The sequence below is a fragment of the Rhinoraja longicauda genome, chromosome 9 (assembly GCF_053455715.1).
Source record: "Rhinoraja longicauda isolate Sanriku21f chromosome 9, sRhiLon1.1, whole genome shotgun sequence".
In the NCBI taxonomy this organism is placed as follows: Eukaryota; Metazoa; Chordata; class Chondrichthyes; order Rajiformes; family Arhynchobatidae; genus Rhinoraja; species Rhinoraja longicauda.
The window spans coordinates 5,088,564-5,116,544 of record NC_135961.1 but is presented as its reverse complement, the minus strand read 5'-3'; the positions used below and the strand labels follow the sequence as shown (position 1 = coordinate 5,116,544).

Below are 27,981 nucleotides of genomic sequence, written 5' to 3'. Positions count from 1 at the left end.
TTTCCTTTTAGAATGGTAGTTAACAAAATATATCCTGAACATGGAAAATTTGTAGAAATCCAGGCCCACTTTAATTCTCCTTCCCATTCCCACACAGACCTTTCTGTCCTTGGTCTCCTCCATTGTCAGAGTGAGGCTAAACACAAATTGGAGGAACAGCATCTCATATTTTGCTTGGGCAGCTTACAGCCCAGTGGTATGAATATTGATTTCTCTAACTTCCGGCAGTCCCTCTCTCTCTATCCCTCCCCCACCCAAGTCCTGCTAGCTTCTCCTTCTCACATAACAAACAGCTAACAATGGCCTGTTTCCTTTATCACCGTTCCTATTTTGAATATCTTTCTCACTTGATCTCTTCATTATCTCTCTACACCATCGTCTATATTTCTCATTTCCCTTGTCCCTAACCAGTCTGAAGGAAGGTCTCAACACGAAACATCACCCATTCCTTCTCTCCAGAGAAGCTGCCTTTCCCACAGAGTTACTCCAGCTTTTTGTGTCTTATCTAAAGGATACTGATGTTGGCAGACAACCATCCGCAATGATTAGCCTTCCTAAGGCAGAAAAAAAACTTGAGTCCCAATAAGTGGTTTCTCCTGCAGATAAGCAATTCTTTCTCACGTTATTTTCTTTTCATAGGGTGATAACCAGTTGACTAGACTGCACTGTTTTCCGTGTACAAAAAGGACGAAATTGAAAGGCTACTTGTTTTCATTAATGGGAAGTGTAACTGCATTTTAATTGGAACATAATTCAAAATGTTGTCAATAATTGAAATTCAATCATGTGCATGATGATTAGCTGCATTAACTTGGAAATTGAATTGGTCTTGGCCAGCTTTGCATGTTCTGCAGACCAAAGAATTACTTACTAGTGTACAAGCGATCAGAATATTTAGTCACAAAATGCTGGAGTAACTCAGCAGGTCAGGCAGCATCTCAGGAGAGAAGGAATGGGTGACGTTTCGAGAAGGGTCTGAAGAAGGGTCTTGACCCGAAACGTCACCCATTCCTTCTCTCCTGAGATGCTGCCTGACCTGCTGAGTTACTCCAGCATTTTGTGAATAAATACCTTCGATTTGTACCAGCATCTGCAGTTATTTTCTTACACAGAATATTTAGTGTATCACAAAATGCTGGAGTAACTCAGCAGGTCAGGCAGCATCTCTGGAGGGAAGGAATGTGTGATGTTTTGGGTCGAGACCCTTCTTCAAACTGAATATTTAGTGTATCTTCAGAATATTTAGTGCAACTTTGCATTTTAGAACCTATCTTCTAATTATACAAGCTGCAATAGTAGCAACATTAGACAGCAAATTCAAGGTTATTTGATTCAAATGGTTGCCTAATCTAAATTTTATTGTTTTGCGTTTTTAATTGGCAAGAGTAGATTGCTAATGGTATACTAACAATTGAATATGTTAGTGCTTTTTTTTGGTAAGTTTGTACTTTAGATGCATAAGTTGTGGTTGACCTCTTTAATCCTTTGGTATTTAATTTTAAGTAGTTCTGAAAATATATAACTAGATTTTGCCAGGTTTACTTGAAATTTCACGACCTTAAGACTTCATAATTTAAATGTTCGTTCGTTCTCCTTAACCTCTCCCCTGCCACCACTCTCCATCTCCAAAGATGTTAAGTTCGTCAAGTGGGCTATTCGGTGTATACAAATCGGGCTGTGAATGTTTGCAGACAATTTAACTTTGGAATGTCTTGGTACCTAGACAAGCCTGGTCTCGACTTAACCACTAAAAGCAAACACACAACAGGGAAAGTCGATGATATTCCAAAAGGGGTAACAAGCTTTTTTTCTTTCAGCCAGCACCTATTCTGTATCGTCTAATGCATTATTAGCTGCTGGCCAGACCAGGGCAAGAACAAGTGTTATAATAATAATAATAATAATCCATTTATTTTATATAGCGCCTTATCACATGCTCAAAGCGCTTTACAAAAACAATTAACATAGAAACAAACAGACAAACTATCCTGACGGAAAAGCGGCGAATACACAACGCCAGCGTCCTCTCACGTCAGGGTCCGGCAGTAGACATTAAAAAGCACAAGACACACAGATATAATTTTTTACACAAAACAGCCATCACAGTGATTGCTCTAGGCATACCCTCACTGTGATGGAAGGCAAAGTCTTATGGACCGGGAATCCATTGCACTCTTTGCTCTGAAGGCTCCAATGTTTTCACTCTGCAGTAATTCACTCAACCATCAAATGGACTTTGGATCATCAGTTTGCTTGTTGTCATTGTAATTTATTTCAGCCCATCAGTTGTAATTTAGTTCAGTTTAGAGATACAGCGCCGAAACAGGCCCTTCGGCCCACCGAGTCCGTGCCGACCAACGATCCCCGCACATTAACACTGTCCCACACACACACTAGGGACAATTTACACTTGTACCAAGTATACAAACCCAAGCCAATTAACTGACAAACCTGTACGTCTTTGTAGTCTGTGAGGAAGCTAAAGATCTCGGAGAAAACCCACGCAGTCACGAGGGGAACGTATAGACGGCACCCGTAGTCAGGATTGAACCCGGGTTCCTGGCGCTAGCAAGCGCTGTAAGGCAGCAGCTCTACCGCTGTGCCACGAATATTTGGAGAATTTCCAGTGTGCAGAATGTTTATATGATTTGAAATTATGAAGGAGCGGAACTGTTTCTTTTGGGCATTTTACCATATCCTTTTACCAAGTGTTAAGAAATTATAAGATTTCTCCTAAATTACGTTATGCGCATGAAGTAAATCATGTTTAAAAAAAACACTTTCACTGCCAAAGAACTCTGCCATCTTGCGGCTGTACTCAACGAGCCTTCTATGTCATTGGACAAGTTGTTAAGTGATATTTGCAATCCTCCCCAGAGGTTCGTTATGCCATGGAACATTCTGAGGCATTGAAAGGCTCAATGTGATTACAAATGGCTCCTTTAGTGTATAGTGCAGCGGTAGAGTTGCTGCCTTACAGCGAATGCAGCGCCGGAGACTCGGGTTCGATCCTGACTACGGGCGCCATCTGTACGGAGTTTGTACGTTCTTCCCGTGACCTGCGTGGGTTTTCTCCGAGATCTTCGGTTTCCTCCCACACACCAAAGACGTACAGGTTTGTAGGTTAATTGGCTGGGCAAATGTAAAAATTGTCCCTAGTGGGTGTAGGATAGTGTAAGTGCGCGGGGATCGCTGGGCGGCGCGGACCCGGTGGACCGAAGGGCCTGTTTCTGTGCTGTATCTCTAAATCTAAATCTAAGCCCACTTGGGGATTTTAGTTTAGAGATACAGCGCGGAAACAGGCCCTTTTCGCCCCACCAGGTCTGCGCCGACCAGCGATCCCCGCACGTTAACACTATCCTACACCCACTTCGGACAATTCTTAGGAAAGAAAACTGCAGATGCTGATTTAAATCGAAGGTAGACACAAAATGCTGGAGTCACTCAGCGGGTCAGGCAGCATCACGGGAGAGAAGGAATGGGTGACGTTTCGGGTCGAGACCCTTCAGGGACAATTTTTACATTTATACCAAGCCAATTAACCTACAAACCTGTACGTCCTTGGGGTGTGGGAGGAAACCGAAGTTCTCGGAGAAAACCCACGCAGGTCACGGGGTGAACATACAAACACCGTACTGACAGCGCCCGCAATCGGGATCGAACCCGGGTCTCCGGCGCTGCGTTCGCTGTAAGGCAGCAACTCTACCGCTGCGCCACCCTGATTGTAAATATTTTACTTTGACCTCTTTCTTTCCACCCCTTCCCCCCCCCACCCTTCACGCTCGGTGAATTCGAGATATGATTGTAATCTTCTTTTTAAAAAAACATTTGTGTGTAATTATGTGTGGATACACCTGAGAGGATAATGCTCAACAGTAAAACACCCCTTTTGGAACTGACCTTGGAGTTGATGCTGTGCAACAAGTTAAAAGCCGAGGCATGTCATGTGGAGATCATTACTCCGGGAGGCCTGTGGCTTGAACAAAGTCTAACTGGACAGTAAAATGTGGCTTGGCCTTAAACGTTATCACATGACTGACTGCTCACTGCTTGCAAGAAATTGCATGGGAAAAGATGAACTGCGTGCCAGTAAATTAAAGCTGTTTAATTAGACTAGAATGTATCCGCAGTGGATGGATTCCTATTGAATTACGATGCAATACGACAGAACTTTATTCATTCCAGGAGGGAAATTGATCTGCCAACATAAAAACACAAGATACATGAAACATGAAATTAAAGTGACTAGTGGAAAGCATTGGGGATGTGCAAAGCTTGGGGTGGGAGGGGAGGGGAGGGGAGGGGAGGGGGAGGGGGGGGGGGAGCTGTACGGTTTCATAGCCACAGGGAAGAGGGATGTCCTGTGGCTGATAATCTCCTGATAATCACGCCAACAATTATTTTGGAGGACGCAGTGCTGTTGCTGGCTTTTGAATGAGGGAAGCTCTTGCATATTTAACAGGACAGAGCAAGGTGTGGTGAGAACCTGTTCTGCTGTCGAAGATACCTTCAAGGTTGGTGGATAAAAAAAATTGTCACAGGCTCAAGCCCAAATTTATGTATTAGTTTCTGTTTTGAGATACAGCGCGGAAACAGGCCCTTTTCGGCCCACCGGGTCTGCGCCGACCAGCAATCCCAGCACCTTACAGCGAAAGCAGCGCCGGAGACCTGGGTTCGATCCTGACTACGGGTACTGCCTGTACGGAGTTTGTACGTTCTCCCCGTGACCTGCGTGGGTTTTCTCTGAGATCTTCGGTTTCCTCCCACACTCCAAAGACGTACAGGTATGTAGGTTAATTGGCTGGGTACAATGTAAAAATTGTCCCTCGTGTGTGTAGGATAGTGTTAATGTCCGGGGATCGCTGGGCGGCGCGGACCCGGTGGGCCGAAGGGCCTGTTTCCATGCTGTATATCTAAATCTAAAAAAAAAATGTGACACTATCCTATAATTTTTACATTTACCAAGCCAAATAACCTACATACCTGCACATCTTTGGAGTGTGGGAGGAAACCGAAGATCTCGGAGAAAACCCACGCAGGTCACGGGGAGAACGTACAAACTCCGTACAGGCAGTACCCGTAGTCAGGATCGAACCCGGGTCTCCGGCGCTGCTTTCACTGTAAGGCAGCAACTCTACCGCTGCGCCACCGAGCCGCCCATAAAGTTGGCCCGTACGGGGATCAAACCCACGACGTTGGCATTATTAGCACCACGCTCTAACCAATTGAGCTAACCAGCCAATGTATTTGTGTGGCAATACTGACATTGAAATATGATTTTAATTATTGTTTTTTCTATTTTCTGAGAAGCCAAGAGCATTAGTTTAAACTATATGTTGTACTAGCTTGAGAATCATTTGGAACTCCAATTTAAAAAAATATATGTTTTGAAGGTGGTTGAATTAAAAGTAAGTGATTGGCACAGAAATACTTGGGATTGGAATAATCTTTCAGGATCTTTAGTTTGCCTCATGGGTACTTTTGATAGGTTGGGACCAAATTATGATGCAAGAGAAACCATTTGCCTAGTTTGACAATTCATTCATGCCTTATAGTCTTTAGTTTTGACAGAACATTGTTGGACATTACATCAATACTGTAGCGTAGGAAAATAACTGCAGATGCTGGTACAAATCGAAGGTATCACAAAATGCTGGAGTAACTCAGCGGGTCAGGCAGCATCACGGAGAGAAGGAATGGGTGACGTTTCGGGGGGAGACCCTTCCTCAGACTGATGTCAGGGGGCTGGACAAAGAAAGGATATAGGTGGAGACAGGAAGACAGTGGGAGAACTGGGAGGGGGGGGGGGGAAGAGAGAGACAGAGGAACTATCTAAAGTTGGAGAAGTCAATGTTCATACCGTTGGGCTGCAAGCTACCCAAGCGAAATATGAGACACTGTTCCTCCAATTTCCGGTGGGCCTCACTATGGCACTGGAGGAAGCCCATGACATGTCCCGCCCCCCTGACATCAGTCTGAGGAAGGGACTCGACCCGAAACGTCACCCATTCCCTCTCTTCTAGATGCTGCCTGACCCGCTGAGTTCTCCAGCATTTTGTGATAACATCAATACTGTAGATAGACACAAAAAGCTGGAGTATCTCAGCGGGACAGGCAGCATCTCTGGAGAAAAGGAATGGATGACGGTTCCGGTCGAGACCCTGCTTCATACTCTGAAGAAGGGTCTCGAGCCGAAACGTCACCCATTCCTTCTCTCCAGAGATGCTGCCTGTCCCGCTGAGTTACTTGAGCATTTTGTGTCTATCTTTGGTTTAAACCAGCATCCCTCCTACACATCAATGCTGTATCCTGTCATTTGTACTGGAAGTCTGGGAATAGGAGTGGGAGTGTTTATTTTCGTTTCATATCTTTGTTAGGTTTCCCAGTGGAATTTGTTAAATTTTTTTGTTTTCCTTTTTTGAAGGGATGGTATAAACTGTAAAACAACAATCTATGATTGTATCTTTATTTACTTAAGTGTCCTTGTGAATTGGAAGCAAGTCACATTCTGTGGACCAAAGATACACCCAAAAAGGGGATGGGGGGGGGGAGAGAGAGAGGGAACGGAGGGGGAGGGGTGAAGGGGATGGGAGGGGTTGATGGGGGGCTTGGGGGGAGGGAGAGAGGGAACGGAGGGGGAGGGGTGAAGGGGATGGGGAGGGGTTGATGGGGGGCTTGGGGGGAGGGAGAGAGGGAACGGAGGGGGAGGGGTGAAGGGGATGGGGAGGGGGGGTTGGGGGGAGCGGAGGGGGTCGAGGGGTGGGGAAGGGTGAAGGGGAGGAGGGGGTGCTGCACCAATGCAGGAGAGGTTTCGACCCACTTGGTCTAGTTGTTATTAAAATACACCAATTAGCCAAAACATTATGACCACTGACAGGCGAGGTGAATAACATTGATTATCTTGTTACAATGGGTGGGATATATTAGGCAGCAAGTGAACAGTCAGTTCTTGAAGTTGATGTGTTGGATGCAGGAGAAGTGGGCAGGAGTAAAGACCTGAGCGACTTTGACAAGGGCCAAATTGTTCTGGCCAGACGACTGGGTCAGAGCATCTCTGAAACGGCAAGGCTTGTGGGGTGCTCCCGGTCAGCAGTGGTGAGTACCGACCGACAGTGGTCCGAGGAGGGACAAACCACAAACCACAGGGTGTTGGGCGCCCAAGGCTCATCAATGCGCGAGGGCAACGAAGGCTATCCCGTCTGGTCCGAACCGACAGAAGGTCGACTGTGGCACAAGTCACAGAAAAGTTTAATGGTGGTCACGGGAGGAATGTGTCACAATACACAGTGCATCGCACCCTGCTGCGTATGGGGCTGCACACGGAGGACCAACAACATATTAGGCGAAGGTATTTATTCACAAAATGCTGGAGTAACTCAGCAGCTCAGGCAGCATCTCAGGAGAGAAGGAATGGGCGACGTTTCGGGTCGAGACACTTCTTCAGACTGATGTCAGGAGGGTGGGACAAAGGAAGGATATAGGTGGAGACAGGAAGATAGAGGGAGATCTGGGAAGGAGGGGGGGAAGAGAGGGACAGAGGAACAGCATATTAGGCAGATGGTCATAATGTTTTGGCTCGTCATCATAATGTTTTGGCTGATTTTATTAAAGGGTTAACTGGAAAGTACTGAAAGTAGTTTTATGGATGTAATTTCCAAGCATTAATTCCACTTATTAATTTCTACTTTGGAGTTAAAAGATTGAGAGCTCCTTTCAAAGTCGCTGCTACTTTAGATGGTAGGATCCACAAAGTAGATGTATAATTGTGTACTTGACAGAGAGACTGGCTATAAAACGCATCCTGTGGGAAAATATTTTGCTGTCTATGTAACCAGTGTTGCTGATGCGTTGAGCAGACTATTCTGGCTGTAATGCTTTTGGTATTTATGTTTCCCTGTTGTGGAATTCCAGTTGGGAACATAGAAGCAGAGCACTTCTTTAATACATACTTTGAACTAAAACAAAAACCAGCCATGCTAAATATAGCTCTGGCTCCTTCAAGTTATTAAAAAAAGCATCGCTGTCTGTTTGGATTCTGTCCCTGGTATTCCTGTTACTGAATCTGGCAAGCAGATTCTTTATTTTCCTCTCTTCCCCCCCCCCCCCCCCCCCTCTGTTCTGCCAGTATAAACTCACATGATTCTAAGAGTGCCTGGAGATTAGCATTCTTTCCAGCCAATTCTTTGGACAGAGGTTGGCTCATGGTGAAGTTGCTAAAAACTGCAGCAAGCGGATGTCTATGTGTTCTGTACTTTTGCACAAATCATTAACACGACGAGAATGAAAGAGTATTAGGGACAAACGTAAACCACCTTATCCCCCTTGACTCAGCCCTGCCATTCATACGCGCTGGATTATAAGCTGGAACAATGAAATTCTTTTTGCAGCTTCACAGCCCACATTAGATGCAGCGATAAGAATAATAAACATATGATCAATCATCAGTAATTCTCAGGAAACTAGGACGCTACAACAGGGCGCAGCGGTAGAGTTGCTCAAAACCTATTTCTACTCCCTAGCGTTTGAGGCTCATTGAGGAGGCGCTGTGAACTGTTTGCGTGCCACTGTATGTTTCATTTTTTTCCTTAGTACCTAATCAGATGTACAGCACTTTGGTCAACGTGGGTTGTTTTTAAATGTGCTATACAAATAAAATTGACTTGACTTGACTTACAGCACTTGCAGCGCCAGAGACCCGGGTTCAATCCCGACTACGGGTGCCGTCTGTACGGAGTTTGTACGTTCTCCCCGTGACCACGTGGGTTTTCTCCGAGATCTTCAATTTCCTCCCACACTGCAAAGACGTGCAGGTTAATTGGCTTGGTGTATGTGTAAAATTGTCCCTAGTGTGTGTAGGATAGTGTTGATGTGCGGGGATCGCTGGGCGCCGCAGACTCGTTGGGCCTGGTTCCGCGCTGTATCTCGTAACTAAACTAAACATTACTCTATTTTAGTACAGCAGAGTACATAAAGGGTTCGGTGCTGAGCTATAGTAATGGTTACTGCCAGGTGGTTCAAGAGTCATGTGTTGAGTGAAGATGATATTCTTTAACTTGAAGTGTAAGAAAATAACTGCAGATGCTGGTACAAATCGAAGGTATTTATTCACAAAATGCTGGAGTAACTCAGCAGGTCAGGCAGCATCTCGGGAGAGAAGGAATGAGTGACGTTTCGGGTCGAGACCCTTCTTCAGACTGATGTCAGGGGAGCGGGACAAAGGAAGGATATAGGTGGAGACAGGAAGATAGAGGGAGAACCGGGAAGGGGAGGGGAAGAGAGGGACAGAGGAACTACCTAAAGTTGGAGAAGTCAATGTTCATACCGCTGGGCTGCAAGCTGCCCAGGCGAAATATGAGGTGCTGTTCCTCCAATTTCCGGTGGGCCTCACTATGGCACTGGAGGAGGCCCATGACAGAAAGGTCAGACTGGGAGTGGGAGGAGGAGTTGAAAGGCAGCAACTCTCCCGCTGTACCACCCTGCCCGCCCAAGATGGGTGATTGGTGCTTCTGCTTTTCCTTCCCGTTTGAAGTCAACGATCAACTCCTTGGCTCCCTAACATTGAAAGCCAGATTGTTGATCTGGCACCACTCACCAGATTATTGATTTCCCTCGTGTGCTCTGATCTGTTGTTATCCCATAATGAATCCAATCAGTGTGGCATTGTCGACAGATTTAAAGATGGCATCGGAGCTGTGTCTGGCATAGTCACGAGTATAGAGGGTGGAGCGGGGGACTACTGGGCATGCGGCATGAATGTTCCCCTGCACTGGTGATCTTCAAGGAGGAGGTCATGTTGCCAATCCATGCTGATTGAGGACAATCGATGGGTGAAGTCAAGGATTCACAAGGAGGTGTAGAGACACAGTTCCCTGAGTTTCCCTGAGTTTGGCAGGTATGAAGGCGTTGAACATACAATACAATACAATACAATACAATCTATCTTTATTGTCATTGTACCCAGGGGTACAACGAGATTGGGAATGCGCCTCCCATACGATGCAATAATTTAAGTAATTTAGACAGCAGCAACCCAACGAAATGAAACAGTTGTAACAGTTTTGGACAGGGTAAAGTGCAAGTTGATCTATGCATTGTGGCCATCCGGCTCAGCAGGACCGGTTCATAGCAGCTATGGCCCTGGGGATGAAGCTGTTCCTGAGTCTGGAGGTGCGGGCGTAGAAGGCCTTGTATCGTCTGCCCGATGGAAGGAGTTCGAACAGACTGTTGAAGGGGTGTGAAGAGTCTTTGTGGATGCTGGTGGCTTTTCTGAGGCATCGTGTGTTGTAGATGCCCTCTAAGTCTGGTAGCTGTGTTCCGATGGCCCTCTGAGCTCTATGGACTACCCGCTGTAGAGCTTTCCTTTCTGCCTCCGTGCAGCTGAGGTACCACACAGGGATGCCATGCATTACATCAGACTGTAATCAATGAACGGCAGCCTGATGTTTTCCTATTATTCAAGCAGTCCAGTGGAAGGCCAAAGAGGTCACATCCTCTGTTGATCAATTGTGGTGGGAGGTGAATTGAAGTGAGTCCAGATTAGTACTGAGGCAGGAGTTACTTTGCATCATAACCACCATCTTAAAGTACATTATCACAATGAACAAAATGATCATGGCTGATCTTTCCACAGTGTTCTTTTCCTATGTTTTCCCCATACTTGCTATTGAGGGCGTGCAGCGTAGGTTTACTAGGTTAATTCCCGGAATGGCGGGACTATCATATGTTGAAAGACTGGAGCGACTAGGCTTGTATACACTGGAATTGAGAGGAGATCTTATCGAAACGTATAAGATTATTAAGGGATTGGACACGTTAGAGGCAGGAAACATGTTCCCAATGTTGGGGGAGTCCGGAACAAGGGGCCACAGTTTAAGAATAAGGGGTAGGCCATTTAGAACGGAGATGAGGAAAAACTTTTTCAGTCAGAGAGTTGTGAATCTGTGGAATTCTCTGCCTCAGAAGGCAGTGGAGGCCAATTCTCTGAATGTATTCAAGAGAGAGCTAGATAGAGCTCTTAAAGAAAGCGGAGTCAGGGGGTATGGGGGAAAGGCAGGAACAGGGTACTGATTGAGAGTGATCAGCCATGATCACATTGAATGGCGGTGCTGGCTTGAAGGGCCGAATGGCCTCCTCCTGCACCTATTGTCTACCCTTAATTCTTTAAATATGCAGAAAAACATTGAGTGAAGTTGAGTCTAAAAACGGGTCTCGACCCGAAACGGCACCTGTTCCTTTTCTCCAGAGATGCTGTCTGACCCGCTGAGTTACTCCAGTATTTTGCGTCTTATCTTCGAGTAAAGTTGGTTTCTCCGCCTCCACATTTCTCGGGAAGAATTCCAAAGATTTACCAGTTTGAAGAAATTTCTTAATTGATCCCCATTCACCTACCCATTATTGTAAGACTTTGATCCCAGATTCTGGACTCCTCATTCAGACAACCTCCTTGCATCCACCCAGCCCAGCTGCTTATTTTGTGCAAAAGCTTCAAAACAAAAGGCAATATCTGTACTCTCATTTTTTCTCTCTTGCATTGGCTTGTGAATATCATGACTATTTATGAATCAATGCCAAGACCACAATTTTCATATGAGATTTTCAACCACAAGCTTCCACCTGATAGAAATGGCGCTATTTAAATATTGTAATTCCACGTGCATATTAATATTCTCAACTTCTCAGATCCAATATATTTGTGATGTGTGTTTGCCTTCGCTGTTTTTCAAACGCAAGTCTTGCCTCTTTGATTTTTCAAAGCTGGGCTGTTTAGAGATTAAAAAAAAAATTTTTTGCTTGGCACTGACACTTTATTGGAACAAATGAGCCGCCTTGTGAAATTAAACTGGAAGGTGGCAGCGTGCAGACCACCGATGGAGCCAAGTGTGGGAGAAAGCAGTGTTAAGGCGTATGGCAGGAGTGTCTATGGCAACAATCAGTCTGAGCAGAAGCAGAAGATGCAAAAGGCAAACTGAATTTTCATTGTTGAGCTTTCTGTGGTACAATGACTGACCTGGTGCAATCTTGCAGTGTAAGAAAATAACTGCAGATGCTGGTGCAAATCGAAGGTATTTATTTCACAAAATGCTGGAGTAACTCAGCAGGTCAGGCAGCATCTCAGGAGAGAAGGAATGGGCGACGTTTTGGTCGAGACCCTTCCTCAGACTGATGTCGGGGGGGGCGGGACAAAGGAAGGATATAGGTGGAGACAGGAAGATAGAGGGAGAACTGGGAAGTGGGAGGGGAAGAGAGGGACAGAGGAACTATCTAAAGTTGGAGAAGACAATGTTCATACCGCTGGGCTGCAAGCTGCCCAGGCGAAATATGAGGTGCTGTTCCTCCAATTTCCGGTGGGCCTCACTGGCACTGGATGAGGCCCATGACAGAAAGGTCAGACTGGGAGTGGGAGGGGGAGTTGAAGTGCTCAGCCACTGGGAGATCAGGTTGGTTAAGGCGGACTGAGCGAAGGTGTTGAGCAAAATGATCGCCAAGCCTGCGTTTGGTTTCGCCGATGTAAAGAAGTTGACATCTTGTAGATCAGTGCTTTAAAACTCTTGAGAGAGTTTGAGCGCCTTTCATATCAGGCGGAGAGGGGGAATGGATCTCTGCATAAATGGCCCCAGTTTCAAGTGAAGGAGCTTGTAAGAAATATAGAAAATAGGTGCAGGAGGAGGCCATTTGGCCCTTTGAGCCAACACCACTGCCATTCATTGTGATCATGGCTGAACATCCACAATCAGTAACCCATGCCTCCCTTCTCCCTATATACCTTGATTCCGCTAGCCCCGAGAGCTCTATCTAACTCTCTTTTAAATTCATCCAGTGAATCGGCCTCCACTGCCCTCTGTGGCAGAGAATTCCACAAATCTCGGAGCAAAAAAGTTTTTTCCCACCTCAGTTTTAAATGCCCCCCCCCCTTTATCCTTAGACTGTGGCCCCTGGTTCTGGACTCCCACAACATTGGGAACATTTTTCCTGCTTCTAGCTTGTCATGTCCTTTTATAATTTTATACGTCTCTATAAGGTCCCCTCTCATCCTTCTAAATTCCAGTGAATACAAGCCCAATCTTTCCTCATATGACAGTCCCGCCATCCCGGGGATTAACCTCGTGAACCTACGCTGCACTGCCTCAATAGCCAGGATGTCCTTCCTTAAATTAGGAGACCAAAGCTGCACACAGTACTCCAGATGTGGTCTCACTAGGGCCCTGTACAACTGCAGTCGGACCTCTTTGCTCCTATACTCAACTCCTCTTGTTATGAAGGCCACCATGCCATTAGCTTTCTTCACTGCCTGCTGTACCTGCATGTTTACTTTCAGTGACTGGTTTGCAAGGACACTCGTGTCGTGTTGACTTAATGTCACAGTTGGCACAAGTATAGAGTTAGGAGGTGACCATATAACAGCATTTAAAAAAATGTTTCAAATGTAAAGCATCTGTGTAATAAATTCATCTTGTTACTAAATGGGCGCTAAATGAAAGGGCTGTTAATGTCAGGGTTGTAATGTCAGGGTTGTGTTAGTTTAAAAAAATAATTAGTTAGTGGTAAGGTTACATTGGATCCACATATCTGCAAGCAATCAGGCCTTGAGTCAATTGAGTTAAATTTTTTTGAATGAGTGGAGATGAGTAATGCCAGCGAAATGTTATGCAGTGGAAGGACTTTTTGTATAGTTGTATCCGGTTCACAGTTTCAGCAAAGCAGTGGGCATGGCTACTGGGGATCAGGGACTTTGGAGACACAGGAGTGGTAGTGTCACTGTCTATGAAAGGTGAGAGGTCTCAAAAATAAAGGAGGGTGTTTATGCACAGAGTCAGAGGATGTAAGCGATGTATTAAATGATTACATCAGTGTTTACCAAGGTGTAGGATATGGAGGACAGCGAGATCGGTGTGGGGAATAATATGCAGGAGTAGTTACAGAGAAAGCAGTGTTGGGGCTGTTGACAAGCTTTAAGATGGATAATCCCCAGGGCCTATTCGGATCAATCTCATTGAGAGAGGAGATTCCAGGGTCCTTGCTGAAGACCTTTTGTATCTTCTGTAGTCACAGTCGAGATCCCGGAAGACTGGAAAGTAGCCAATATTGTTCCTTTGTTCAAGAAAGTTGGTAGAGATAATCCAGCAAATTATAGGCTGGTAGGCCCAACATCAAGTCAAGTCAAGTTTATTTGTCACATACACATACACGATGTGCAGTGAAATGAAAGTGGCAATGCCTGCGGATTGTGCAAAAAAAAGAATTACAGTTGCTGCATATAAATTAAAGTTAATACAGAGAAGACAAAATTTAGTCCCTGGAGTTATAAAAGTTAACAGTCCTGATGGCCTGTGGGAAGAAACTCCGTTTCATCCGTAACATCAGTGACAAATAAGCTATTGGAGAGGATTCTTCAAGATGGGATAATTGCATTTTGAAGAGAATGGGCTAATTTGGGGCTGTCAGCATGGCTTTGTCCACGGCAGGTCACACTTTACGGACTCAACTCAATCAAATATTTTGAAGAGGTGAGGAAGGTGATTGATGGTGTTGCAGTAGACATTGTTGATATGGACTTTGGTAAGGCATTTGATGAAGTCCATCATGGTGAGCTATCCAGAAGATAAAGATGCAAGGAATCCATTGAGACTTGGTTGTTTGGATTCAGAGCTGGCTTACCCTCAGCAGATTGTGGCAGTAATAAAATTGCAGTTTTAAAATACAGCTATTAGTAAACTGGAAGTAAATCCAGAGATGAGAAAACATTTCTTCACACAGAGAGTGGTGAGTCTGTGGAATTCTCTGCCACAGAAGGTAGTTGAGGCCAGTTCATTGGCTATATTTAAGAGGGAGTTAGATGTGGCCCTTGTGGCTAAAGGGATCAGGGGGTATGGAGAGAAGGCAGGTACAGGTTACTGAGCTGGATGATCAGCCATGATCATATTGAATGGCGGTGCAGGCTCGAAGGGCCGAATGGCCTACTCCTGCACCTATTTTCTATGTTTCTATGCCTTGTTACAGTGAAGCTTGGTTTTTAAGTAACCCAGACAAGATGTTATAGTTCAAAACTCTCAAGTACTTACCGACTTGTCAGTGATTTCAGCGAAAATTAGGGCGCCGGAGAAGCATTGACAGCGTGGGAATTTCGCGATGTTTCAGAAGACGCTGTAATCTCGACCTGACTCGACATTGTCGTGGTCATTGTCGTCGGGTAAAAGAAAAGTTCGGCGATCTGCTACGACTTTGACAGTCGCCGGCAGTCGTCAAAAAGATCGCCTAAGTGGGCCAGCCCCTTTACTCAATAATGCACCGAGTTTTAAATGAACTCTGCGTCCCTTTTTTTTCCACATGTGCATGCCGGCTTTGAAATAGAGAATTGAAACTGTTGACCCTATTAATAATCTGCACGTTGTATTTTCTTATCTGAGTCAGGCATGTGAGGAATTTAAATTTGACTGCTTTTGAAAGGCCTCTTTGCAAATCCTTGGAACCGGTATGGGGAGATCATGTGCAAACAAGTAAATGTGCTTTCATTGCACTGTAAGATTAACATTTTTTCAGGTGAATTATTGGAGGATATGTAGGCCAGGGCAGCAACTCTGTTAGCAGACACCCGATAGAAACATAGAAAATAGGTGCAGGAGGAGGCCATTCGGCCCTTTGAGCCAGCACCGCCATTCAATGTGATCATGGCTGATCATTCTCAATCAGTACCCCGTTCCTGCCTTCTCCCCATATCCCCTGATTCCGCTAGCCCCTAGAGCTTATGTCACTGCATGAAGATGTTTTGAGCTAAATAATGTCCCATTATTGTTTTCATTAATCTTGTGATAAGATGTGTAAGAAAATAACTGCAGATGCTGGTACAAATCGAAGGTATTGATTTGACAAAATGCTGGAGTAACTCAGCAGGTCAGGCAGCATCTCAGGAGAGAAGGAATGGGTGACGTTTCGGGTCGAGACCCTTCTTCGGACTGATGTCAGGGGGGCGGGACAAAGGAAGGATATAGGTGGAGATAGGAAGATAGAGGGAGAACTGGGAAGGCGGAGGGGAAGAGAGGGACAGAGGAACTATCTAAAGTTGGAGAAGTCAATGTTCACTGCAAGCTGCCCAAGCGAAATATGAGGTGCTGTTCCTCCAATTTCCGGTGGGCCTCACTATGGCACTGGAGGAGGCCCATGACAGAAAGGTCAGACTGCGAGTGGGAGGGGGAGTGCTCAGCCACCGGGAGAACAGGTGGGTTAAGGCGGACTGAGCGAAGGTGTTGAAGATGGGTCTCGACCTGAAATGTCACCCATTCCTTCTCTCCTGAGATGCTGCCTGACCTGCTGAGTTACTCCAGCATTTTGTGTTAAGATGTGCTGCCTCTCAATTTGTATCTACTTTGGCAGTAGAAATCCATTACGTGGCAACAAAATTTCACAGTCTGTAGCATTTGGACCTAATTAGACGCTTGAATAAATATGTATGTTAATTGGTAATCTTTCTAATCCTCGAATCTTTCTGTTCAGTTACCAGAAAATAATTTCTGCAGGTACTTGGAGTTAATATCTAGAGAAATGTTTGCATAAAATTAAACATCTGTATGCAAATTGATTTGTGGTATCTGATAATCTTGATTTGCTGTAACTTTTTTTAAAAACCGGTTTGTCAGTAAATTCTGGTTTAATGTGTTGCGGATCCTCTTTCAAGCCTTCTCTTTGCCAATACAATGTTGCCACACAGGTATACGTTGCCATGTATTAATTTGATAACTATACAGATGCACCTAGACTTACGATCAGGTTACGTTCCAATGTTGCCATTCATAGCAAGAGGATTTGAGTTTAGGAGCAGGGAGGTTCTGCTGCAGTTGTACAGGGCCTTGGTGAGACCACACCTGGAGTATTGTGTACAGTTTTGGTCTCCTAATCTGAGGAAAGACGTTCTTGCCGTAGAGGGAGTACAGAGAAGGTTCACTAGATTGATCCCTGGGATGGCGGGACTTTCATATGAAGAAAGACTGGATAGACTAGGCTTATACTCGCTGGAATTTAGAAGACTGAGGGGGGATCTTATAGAAACATATAAAATTCTTAAGGGGTTGGAGAGGCTAGATGCGGGAAGATTGTTCCCGATGTTGGGGGAGTCCAGAACCGGGGGTCACAGTTTAAGGATAAGGTGGAAGTCTTTTAGGACCGAGATGAGAAAACATTTATTCACACAGAGAGTGGTGAGTCTGTGGAATTCTCTGCCACAGTAGGTAGTTGAGGCCAGTTCATTGGCTATATTTAAGAGGGAGTTAGATGTGGCCCTTGTGGCTAAAGGGATCAGGGGGTATGGAGAGAAGGCAGGTACAGGTTACTGAGCTGGATGATCAGCCATGATCATATTGAATGGCGGTGCAGGCTCGAAGGGCCGAATGGCCTACTCCTGCACCTATTTTCTATGTTTCTATGTAAACCCTTCGCAAATCAAAAATATTGTAAGTCAAATGCATTTAATACACCTGACCAACCGAACATAGCCACCTAACCTAGCGAGCATACCCACCTAACCTACCCAACATCACAGCCACTTAACCTACCCAACATCACAGCAACCTAACCTAGCGAACATACCCACCTAACCTACCCAACATCACAGCCACCTAACAACTGACAATAGGTGCAGGAGTAGGCCATTCAGCCCTTCGAGCCAGCACCACCATTCAATGTGATCATGGCTGATCATTCTCAATCAGTACCCTGTTCCTGCCTTCTCCCCATACCCCCTGACTCCGCTATCCTTAAGAGCTCTATCCAGCTCTCTCTTGAATGCATTCAGAGAATTGGCCTCCACTGCCTTCTGAGGCAGAGAATTCCACAGATTTACAACTCTCTGACTGAAAAAGTTTTTCCTCATCTACGTTCTAAATGGCCTACCCCTTATTCTTAAACAGTGGCCCCTGGTTCTGGAACCTGCCGAACATCATAGCCACTTAACCTACCGTAGTAGTTTGAAAGACTCCCAGATTTGTTCACGTCCAGGTTTGTGGTCACTGACAATACCACTGACTGAGTGGGATTGGTCAGGTCTGTGGGAAAGTGGTCGAGGTGCTGCCCGGACTGAGTGCAGCGCCGGACCTGGGGCGGGCAGTGCCTGGGGCGGGCAGTGCTGTCCCGTTAGAATTTTCCCGGGAAAAGATCAAAATTCGAAGTAGTCGAGTGACTACTGAATGTGTGTCGCTTTTGCACCATCGTAAAGTCGAAGTTTCGTAAAGTCGAAGCATCGTAAAGCCGAGGAGCATCTGCACTTTGTGATGAAAGATGCACACACGGCTTTTTTTAAACGAAATAATACTGCAAAACCGCCAGAGGTCAGGCAGAGAGATGGCAGTGCAACGGTGAATTCAACTTGCAGCTTGTGGCTTCTGCACTGTTCCAACAAAACCAAATACCAACAACACATCGCCTTCCATCTGGGCATGTTACAGTATTGAATTACACACCCTGCTCTTTGTACAGATGATGGTCTATTTAAAAACAGAGACAAAGTAGCAGAGTAACTTGGAGGTAGACACAAAATCCTGGAGTAACTCAGCGGGTCAGGCAGCATCAAGCAGCAGGAATGGGTGACGTTTTGGGTCGAGACCCTTCTTCATAATCATAAATCATACATAGCTGGCAGTCAGGCCCTTTGTATCGGGGCCCTGCTGCCAGACTGAGAGTCGGGAGATGGAATCTAGAGATATGGAAGAGTAAGGTGTGAAATCAACAGATCAAAACAGACACCCTTCTTCTCAAGAAGGGCCTCCACCCGAAATGTCACCCATTCCTTCCGACCAGAGATGCTGCCTGTCTAGCTGAGTTGCTCCAACATCTTGTCTCCATGGTGTAAACAAGCATCTGCAGTTCCTTCCTACACAGAGAGACCTTTGACGTTTCAAGTCAAAGACACCTGGTCAGTACTGGAAAAGAGAGCAAACAAATTGGTCTTAATTTGCAGAGAGAGTTGGGAAAGGAAGGGTAGGTAAAAGGAATATCTCTGGGGTTGCTGGAGTAACTCAGCGGGTCAGGCAGCATCTCTGGAGAGAAGGAATGGGTGACGTTTCGGGTCGAGACCCTTCAGACTGAAAGTCATGGGAAAGGGAAACAGAAAAGGTTTTCTTTCCTGTGTCAGTCTGAAGAAGGGTCTGGTCGGGAGTGGGGGCAGAGTGGGAGGGGGGGTGGGGGGAGGGTAGTGTGGGGGTGGGGGGAGGGTAGTGTGGGGGTGGGGGGGAGGGTAGTGTGGGGGTGGGGGGGAGGGTAGTGTGGGGGTGGGGGGGAGGGTAGTGTGGGGGTGGGGGGAGGGTAGTGTGGAGGTGGGGGGGAGGGAGTGGGGAGGAGTGGGGGGGGGGACATGGACTGTTGTGATTTGCTGTTGAAGACCACTGGAGCAAGTATGTCTTCAATGAAGTATAAGAAGATAACTACAGATGCTGGTACAAATCGAAGGTATTTATTCACAAAATGCTGGAGTAACTCAGCAGGTCAGGCAGCATCTCAGGAGAGAAGGAATGGGTGACGTTTCGGGTCGAGACCCTTCTTCAGTGAAATTGGGTATGTGCAGTTTTAAATGAAACTCTTTCTTCATAACTTAGTCATACATTTTTTTGCGGAAAAAGCAAAATAGAGAAAACAAAACAAAACAATTTTTTCTTTGTGTTGTAAAAAGTATTTCTGTTCAATAACCTTTCTATAATAGCAGAATATATTCATGATAGGCCTGACATTGTACATATCGTCCAAGAACTACAGACTGTTGAATGTAGCGCAACGCATTCACGCATTTGGCGTGCATACTTTTTTTGCTGAAAAGTTGCATTACGCGCCATATTATGAATTTTGATGTAATATTATGAATTTTGGACATCAAAATTCTGAATTTGTAAAATCAAATGTTGGGAGGTCTGCATCAGTCTGAAGAAGGGTCTCGACCCGAAACGTCACCCATTCCTTCTCTCCTGAGATGCTGCCTGACCCGCTGAGTGACTCCAGCATTTTGTGTCTACCTTCGATTTAAACCAGCATCTGCAGTTCTTTCCTACACAAAGGGTTAGAGGGATATACGGGCCAGAGACTGGCAAACTTAGATGAGCATCTTGGAAAATAGACAATAGGTGCAGGAGTAGGCCATTCGGCCCTTCGAGCCAGCACCACCATTCAATGTGATCATGGCTGATCATTCTCAATCAGTAACCCGTTCCTGCTTTCTCCCCATACCCCCTGACTCCGCTATCCTTAAGAGCTCTATCTCGCTCTCTCTTGAATGTATTCAGAGAATTGGCCTCCACTGCCCTCTGAGGCAGAGAATTCCACAGATTCACAACTCTCTGACTGAAAAAGTTTTTCCTCATCTCTGTTCTAAATGGCCTACCCCTTATTCTTAAACTGTGGCCCCTGGTTCTGGACTCCCCCAACATTGGGAACATGTTTCCTGCCTCTAACGTGTCCAACCCCTTAATAATCTTGTATGTTTCGATAAGATCCCCTCTCATCCTTCTAAATTCCAGTGTATACAAGCCTAGTCGCTCCAGTCTTTCAACATATGATAGTCCCGCCATTCCGGGAATTAACCTAGTAAACCTACGCTGCACGCCCTCAATAGCAAGAATATCCTTCCTCAAATTTGGAGACCAAAACTGCACACAGTACTCCAGTTGCGGTCTCAATAGGGCCATGTACAACTGCAGAAGGACCTCTTTGCTCCTATACTCAACTCCGCTTGTTATGAAGGCCAACATTCCATTGGCTTTCTTCACTGCCTGCTGTACCTGCATGCTTCCTTTCAGTGACTGATGCACTAGGACACCCAGATCACGTTGTACGTCCCCTTTTCCTAACTTGACATCGTTCAGATAATACTCTGCCTTCCTATTCTTACCACCAAAGTGGATAACCTCACACTTATCCACATTAAACTGCATTGCCATGCATCCGCCCACTCACACATCCTGTCCAAGTCACCCAGCAACCTCATAGCATCTTCCTCACAGTTCACACTGCCACCCAGCTTTGTATCATCTGCAAATTTGCTAATCTTGGTTTCCATGGATGCGTTTGGCCAAGGGGCCTGTATGACGCTTACCTCAGTGAATCACTATGAATTCACCTCAGTGAATCACTGAAGGGCACATTCTGCACGTGTGGTCCTAATGTAAATGTTGCTGCTTTTGGGAATCTCAAGGAAATTTGGGAGTAAAGTCTGCATTTGATGTGCCTCGCAGCATTGCACTGAGCTCCACCGCCAGCAGGTAACGTGGTAACTTCTAGAATATTGCTCACTGCATAATGCTTGTGCAAACCGTAAATGACTGGCATATTACGCTCATGCTACAAACCGGTTATCTCCGTGTTCAGTTTACATTGGGCATGTTTACATCTGAACGCATTTTGAATTGACATTGACATAAGCCTTGAGGCAAGTTTCATGCTGCGTTCATATTATCATATCATATCATATATATACAGCCGGAAACAGGCCTTTTCGGCCCACCAAGTCCGTGCCGCCCAGCGAACCCCGTACAGTAACACTATCCTACACCCACTAGGGACAATTTTTACATTTACCCAGCCAATTAACCTACATACCTGTACGTCTTTGGAGTGTGGGAGGAAACCGAAGATCTCGGAGAAAACCCACGCAGGTCACGGGGAGAACGCACAAACTCCTTGCAGTGCAGCACCCGTAGTCAGGATCGAACCTGAGTCTCCGGCGCTGCATTCGCTGTAAAGCAGCAACTCTACCGCTGCGCTACCGTGCCGCCATCATGCTATTAACATGTTGCAAATAGCAGCTGGTATATCGTGCTGCATGTCGTCCATTTTTGTTGAAATATAGTATGGCTTTGTTATCTATGTATGTAAGACTCATTTAATCAACCACCCTCAGGATTTTGGTGCTGGACTGGCCGACTTTCCAGACTGATGAAGGTTATTCCAACCCACTTTTAAATTCCTTTTATATATCGTATGATATTTTCCATTGAATCAGAGTGCGAGTTGTGTAGCAAGAAACTGCAGATGCTGGTTTACACTGAAGATAGGCCATGAATGCTGGAGTAACTCAGCGGGACAGGCAGCATCTCTGGAGAGAAGGAATGGGTGACGTTTCGGGTCGACACACTGAGAGTCGGAGAGAGGGGGGGGGGGTGGGGGGAAGGAAAACGAGAGATTATAGATATATAGAGGTAACGTGAGTTGAATGGCAGTCCAGGCGAACGGACTCCAGTGAGTAGATCCGAAGCATGGGAAGCAAGGCAGCAAATACATGCTGAATGTGCCCGGGCACTTGGGAGCTTCGTCAAACAGATTATAAAATCATGAGGGGCATAGGTAAGGTTCTGAGCTACATGAGATTAAATGACTGAACTTGGACTGAAGAGGTGAGTTCTAAGAATCAAAACTTTGAAAGATGCCGAGATGGAATAGCCAGTAAGATAGACACAAAATGCTGGAGTAGCCCAGCGGGACAGGCGGCATCTCTGGAGACAATAGACAATAAGTGCAGGAGTAGGCCATTCGGCCCTTCGAGCCAGCACCGCCATTCAATATGATCATGGCTGATCATTCTCAATCAGTACCCCGTTCCTGCCTTCTCCCCATACCCCCTGACTCCGCTATCCTTAAGAGCTCTATCTAGCTCTCTCTTGAATGCATTCAGAGATTGGCCTCCACTACCTTCTGAGGCAGAGAATTCCACAGATTCACAACTCTCTGACTGAAACAGTTTTTCCTCATCTCCGTTCTAAATGGCCTACCCCTTATTCTTAAACTGTGGCCCCTTGTTCTGGACTCCCCCAACATTGGGAACATGTTTCCTGCCTCTAACGTGTCCAACCCCTTAATAATCTTATACGTTTCGATAAGATTCCCTCTCATCCTTCTAAATTCCAGTGTGTACAAGCCTAGTCGCTCCAGTCTTTCAACATATGACAATCCCACCATTCCGGGAATTAACCTAGTAAATCTACGCTGCACGCCCTCGATAGGAATGGGTGACGTTTCAGGTCGAGACCCTTCTCTCAGTCTGAAGAAACGTCACCCATTCCTTCTACCCTGAGATGCTGGCTGTCCCGCTGAGTTACTCCAGAATTTTGCGTCTATCTTCGGTGTAAACCAGCATCTGCAGTTCCTTCCTGCTCTTAGCTAGGAAGAGGCTTGGGCCTTGGCAGCTGATATATTTGGTGAGCTGATTAAATCTGTGGATTATCAAGATGCCGAAATAGGAGTGTAGAGATGAGGATTGGAGATAACCTCTCTGAAATTAAGGCCTTGAGGATGAAACCAAAATTGAGAATGTAAAGGCTAGATACAGCCCATGTTGTTGATGTGCCTTCTTTACCTATTAGTCTTATCCGGTGCATCCACTCCTGAGTATAGGTGCAAAGTCATTGTCAAAAATGGCACCAAATAATTGCTTCCAGCCAATGGTAGCGTTAACATATGCGTACAGTTTTGGTCCTCTGCGATGATGTGCAATCACCACTTGGCAGGCTTTTGGTCTGAATGAAACTGGCAGCAGCAAAGCAGTGGAGTTGATAATTTAGATATGGTATGGTATGTTATTTGTCCCATTACCACCTTATATCTGGGTTTGGAGCCCACTTTAAATGTAATCGCTGATGGCCAAAAACATGGCGAAATTCCCACGCTTACCTGACCGTCAAACTGTCGCCTCCAATCTGCCTGTCAAATGTCCTGACAGTAAATATATTCGTTAAACACAAGCATTTTATGGTATTTTGAAATGACTTTACTTATTTTAATATTACGTGCTTCTAAATGCATCTGCGACAACCTAGCAAACCTGGGGACAGCGTGCGACAGACAGCGCCCACAATAAGCAACGATACCTGGCGACAAGCCAGCAGTCGCCGAGAAATTTCAAACTGTTTGATTTCTCAGTGACGCGCCGAGATCCACTACGATTCTTTGGAAGACTCCTCACGATCATGCCCGCGACACCCGGCGAACTGTCGGCGACAGCCTAGTCACCGGCAGTCGCCTTAAAATCGCTTAACTAGGACAGGCTCTTAACGTGTCCAATCCTTTAGTAATCTTATATGTTTCAATAAGATCCCCTCTCATCCTAAATTCTAGAGTATACAAGCCCAGTCGCTCCAGTCTTTCAATGTACGACAGTCCCGCCATTCCGGGAATTAACCTAGTGAACCTATGCTGCACGCCCTCAATAGCAAGAATGTACTTCCTCACATTTGGAGACCAAAACTGCACACAGTACTCCAGGTGCGGTCTCACTAGGGCCCTGTACAACTGCAGAAGGACCTCTTTGCTCCTATACTCAACTCCTCTTGTCATAAAGGTCAATAAGGTGGTCACAGTAGATGACCCACCTTATGCTTACTGCTGCTCATGAATGGGAATTTTGAGGGTCTAAGTTTGCACCTTATGTCTGACATGATTAATAATAACTCTTACTGAATAAATCAAATTTCCCTGATGCTCAATAAAGGTAACAGGATTTGGTGCCTGGATATTGACTGGACAGCGCAAGCATTCCTGAGCATCTCACACTTTGGCCACTGTTTTTGACGATCACACAAGATGTGTGTGCATATTTTGTGTAGAGGATAAAAGTAGGCCCCAGTCCTATTTGATTTACTCGCTTTTTGGCCTTCACCAGGCTATAATTGGGCGGCACGGTAGCGCAGCGGTAGAGTTGCTGCTTTACAGCGAATGCAGCGCCGGAGACTCAGGTTCGATCCTGACTACGGGTGCTGCACTGTAAGGAGTTTGTACGTTCTCCCCGTGACCTGCGTGGGTTTTCTCCGAGATGTTCGGTTTCCTCCCACACTCCAAAGACGTACAGGTATGTAGGTTAATTGGCTGGGTAAATGTAAAAATTGTCCCTAGTGGGTGTAGGATAGTGTTAATGTACGGGGATCGCTGGGCGGCACGGACTTGGAGGGCCGAATAGGCCTGTTTCCGGCTGTATAGATATGATATGATATGATATGATATAATAAATACATTTTGGCAAGATGGTGAAGAGAATTGTCTCTGACTCTCGCCAGAAACCTTGCCCGTAGGAAGAAGCAATGTAATGGAAGCAAGAACTTTTTTCGCTCCTTCCCAATTTTTTGCAAACGGTGCCTGGTTGCTGGGATTATTCTTGGTTTTAGCCTCGTAATGCTGTTAACACTTTTTCCCCCCCCATTCTGTACTATGTACTAAAGTGGGGGGTATTGTAGATAGTTAAGATGGCTATCAAAGCTTACAGCAAGATCTTGACCAGATAGGCAGAGAAATGGTTAATGGAGTTTAATGCCGATAAATATGATGTGTTGCATTTTGGGAAGTCTAACCAGGGCAGGACCTGCACAGTAAATGACAGGGCCCTGGACAGCGTTGTGGAGCAGAGGGATTTTGCAGTGCAGGTACATAGTTCCTTGAAAGTGGCGCCACAAGTAGATAAGGTGGCCAAAAAAGCTTTGGGCACATTGCTCTTCATCGGCCAGGGTATTGAGTGTAGAAATTGGGATGTTATGCCACAGCTGTACTGGTGATTCCACTGTTGGAGTATTGTGCTCACTTTTGATCGCCCTATGATGGGAAAGATGTTCTCAAACTGGAAAGAATGGAGAGAAGATTGAAGAGGATGTTGCCAGGCCTTGTGGGCCTGAGCTATAGGGAGAGGTTGGGCAGACTAGGGCTATATTCCTTGGAGTTTAAGGGGATGAGAGATTATCTTATGGAGGTGTACAAGATGAATAGATTGGGTAGATGCACAGTGTCTTTTACGCAGAATAGGGGAATAAAGAACCAGTGGACATAGGTTTAAGGTGATAGGGGAAAGATTTAATAGGAATATGAGGGGCAACTTTTTCACAAGGAGGATGGTGGGTTTATGGAATGAACTGCCAGAGGAGATAGTTGATGCAGAAACTATGGCAACATTGAAAATATATTTGGGCAGATACCTGGGGAGGAAAGGTTTTGGGGGATTTGGGCCAAACACAGACAAATGGGACCAGTGTAGATGGGGAAAGCTGGGTCAAAGGTCCTGTATGACCCTGACTCAAATAATTATACCTGTTACTTCAACTGAGGCAGCAAACACCACAGCTTTGTAAAATGATTTCCTGGTTTTAAAATTCTTTCTTCCTAATGTGTTTAATTTTATCAAATGTTTTTTTTGAAAGTCCATTAGCAATACCCAACAACTGCATTGTCTTGCCAGTAATGTCCTGCATTGTTTAATGAAAGAACGTTACACTAAGAACGACCCTATCTGATTAATTGATTCTATTTTCTTATTGGTTTTAGAGAAAAGGCGTGGAAGCAGGCCTTTCATCCCACTGAGTTCACACCGACTGCACTACTTTATTACACTAGTGATTACACGAGTTCTATGTTATTCTACTTGCACATCCAACACACTAAGAGCAATGCACAGAAGCCGATTAACCTGCAAACTTGAATGTCTTTTGAATGTGGGAGGAAACCAGAGCACCTGGTGAATAGACCCACGGTCTCGGGGAGAATGTGCAAACTTCACACAGACAATACCTGTAGGCAGGATCAAACCCAGTTCTCTGGCGCTGTGAGGCAGCAACTCTACCGCTGCTCCACCGTGCTACCCTTTATTAACCATTCATACCCAAATACCAAGGAACTAAAGGGCTTGTCCCACTTAGGTAATTTTTTAGGTGACTATTCTGTCGCCACACGGTCGTGAGGTGTCCGCCTGTACGGTCGTGAGTCGTCTCCAAAGAGTCGTAGCGTCTTTCTGGTCGCCATTGGATTTTCAGAATGTTGACATTTTTTCGGCGACAGTGGGTTTGACGCCAATGAGCGTAGCTTGACGTCTCCTGACGTGGGCGCTGTCGTAGGTTGTCGCCAGGTGACGTAGGTTGTCGCCGGTGCTGACTTCGGTGAATTCCATTGGCAACTACCCACTTCAACCGGCGTCAAAACCCGAGGCGACAATGACGTGAATTGTCTTCAGGGTCTTAGCTTGTCGCGGGTGGACGCAGGTTGACTTCGGTTGTTGTAGGTTGTCGGCTATGTGGTCGTCGGTTGTCGTGGGTGCGATCGTAGGTGGACGTCCTACTCGCGACGATTGGGTCGCCGGTTGTCTTGTCGCTTGCCGTAGCTTGATGTCGACTAGGTGGTAGGTTGTTGTAGCTTGTCGTGGGGGGGGGGGGGGGGTCCAGTCGCCAGTTTTTCTGCGGCCTGCTACGACCGTGACAGTCGCCGCCATTCGCCTAAGAAATCGCCTAAGTGGGACAGGCCCTTTAGTCATTTTTGTCTAATTAAAGCCTCCCCGTGTAGTTGCTGAGGTGATCGTATTCCCGTTCAGCCGGCTGTAACGTGTCCTGAATCCTCTGGATTCCTCGTATTCAAGGAGGATGAGGAAATACCTCTTGCGTTTTACTATTTTGACATCTTGCTTTCAATTTTTTTTTTTTTTAATGTTTATTTTTTAATTTTTAATTTAATTAATTACAGTGCATATAACAACAACAGTAAACCCCATCCCTCCCCTTCCCTACATAATCATGGAACCAAACAAACAAAAACAAACAAATAAATAAATAAAAATAAATTTAAAAAAAAACATAACTACAATGTAACAAAAAAGACAAAAACACAAAAACATGAGGCAAGGTAATTTTCACAAGTCAAATATTTCAGTATTTTCACTGCTGGATTCAAAGAAGGTACAGGGAGGGGATAGTTTTACTTGTCCTTAATATGCTGCAGCACTGGGTTCCATATGTTGAAGAACTTTTGAGGGTTGCCAGACAATTCATATCTCAACCTCTCTACGTGTAAGATGTCCATTAATTCTCTTAACCAAGTCTCAAACTGAGGAGCAGAGTCTGATTTCCATAGTTTCAAAATACATCTGTTGGCAATTACCATACCATAAACCAAGATTGTGCGAGCATTATGGTCTAGCTTCTCGAGCGTTGTGGAATACCCAAATAGAGCAGTTTCAGGGTCCGGAGTTAAAGTGACGTTTAAAACAGTAGAGTA

At 45.5% G+C, this 27,981-nt stretch overlaps 1 protein-coding gene and 1 non-coding gene across 3 annotated transcripts in view; one reads left to right on the top strand and one right to left on the bottom strand.

Moving 5' to 3' along the window:
* cnksr3 (cnksr family member 3) overlaps positions 1-27,981 on the top strand; it is a 102,172-nt gene that overhangs the window by 3,901 nt on the left and 70,290 nt on the right. The window lies entirely within an intron of this gene.
* Positions 5,167-5,240, bottom strand: trnai-aau (transfer RNA isoleucine (anticodon AAU)). The gene has a single exon. It is a non-coding gene; the product is annotated as a tRNA-Ile (tRNA).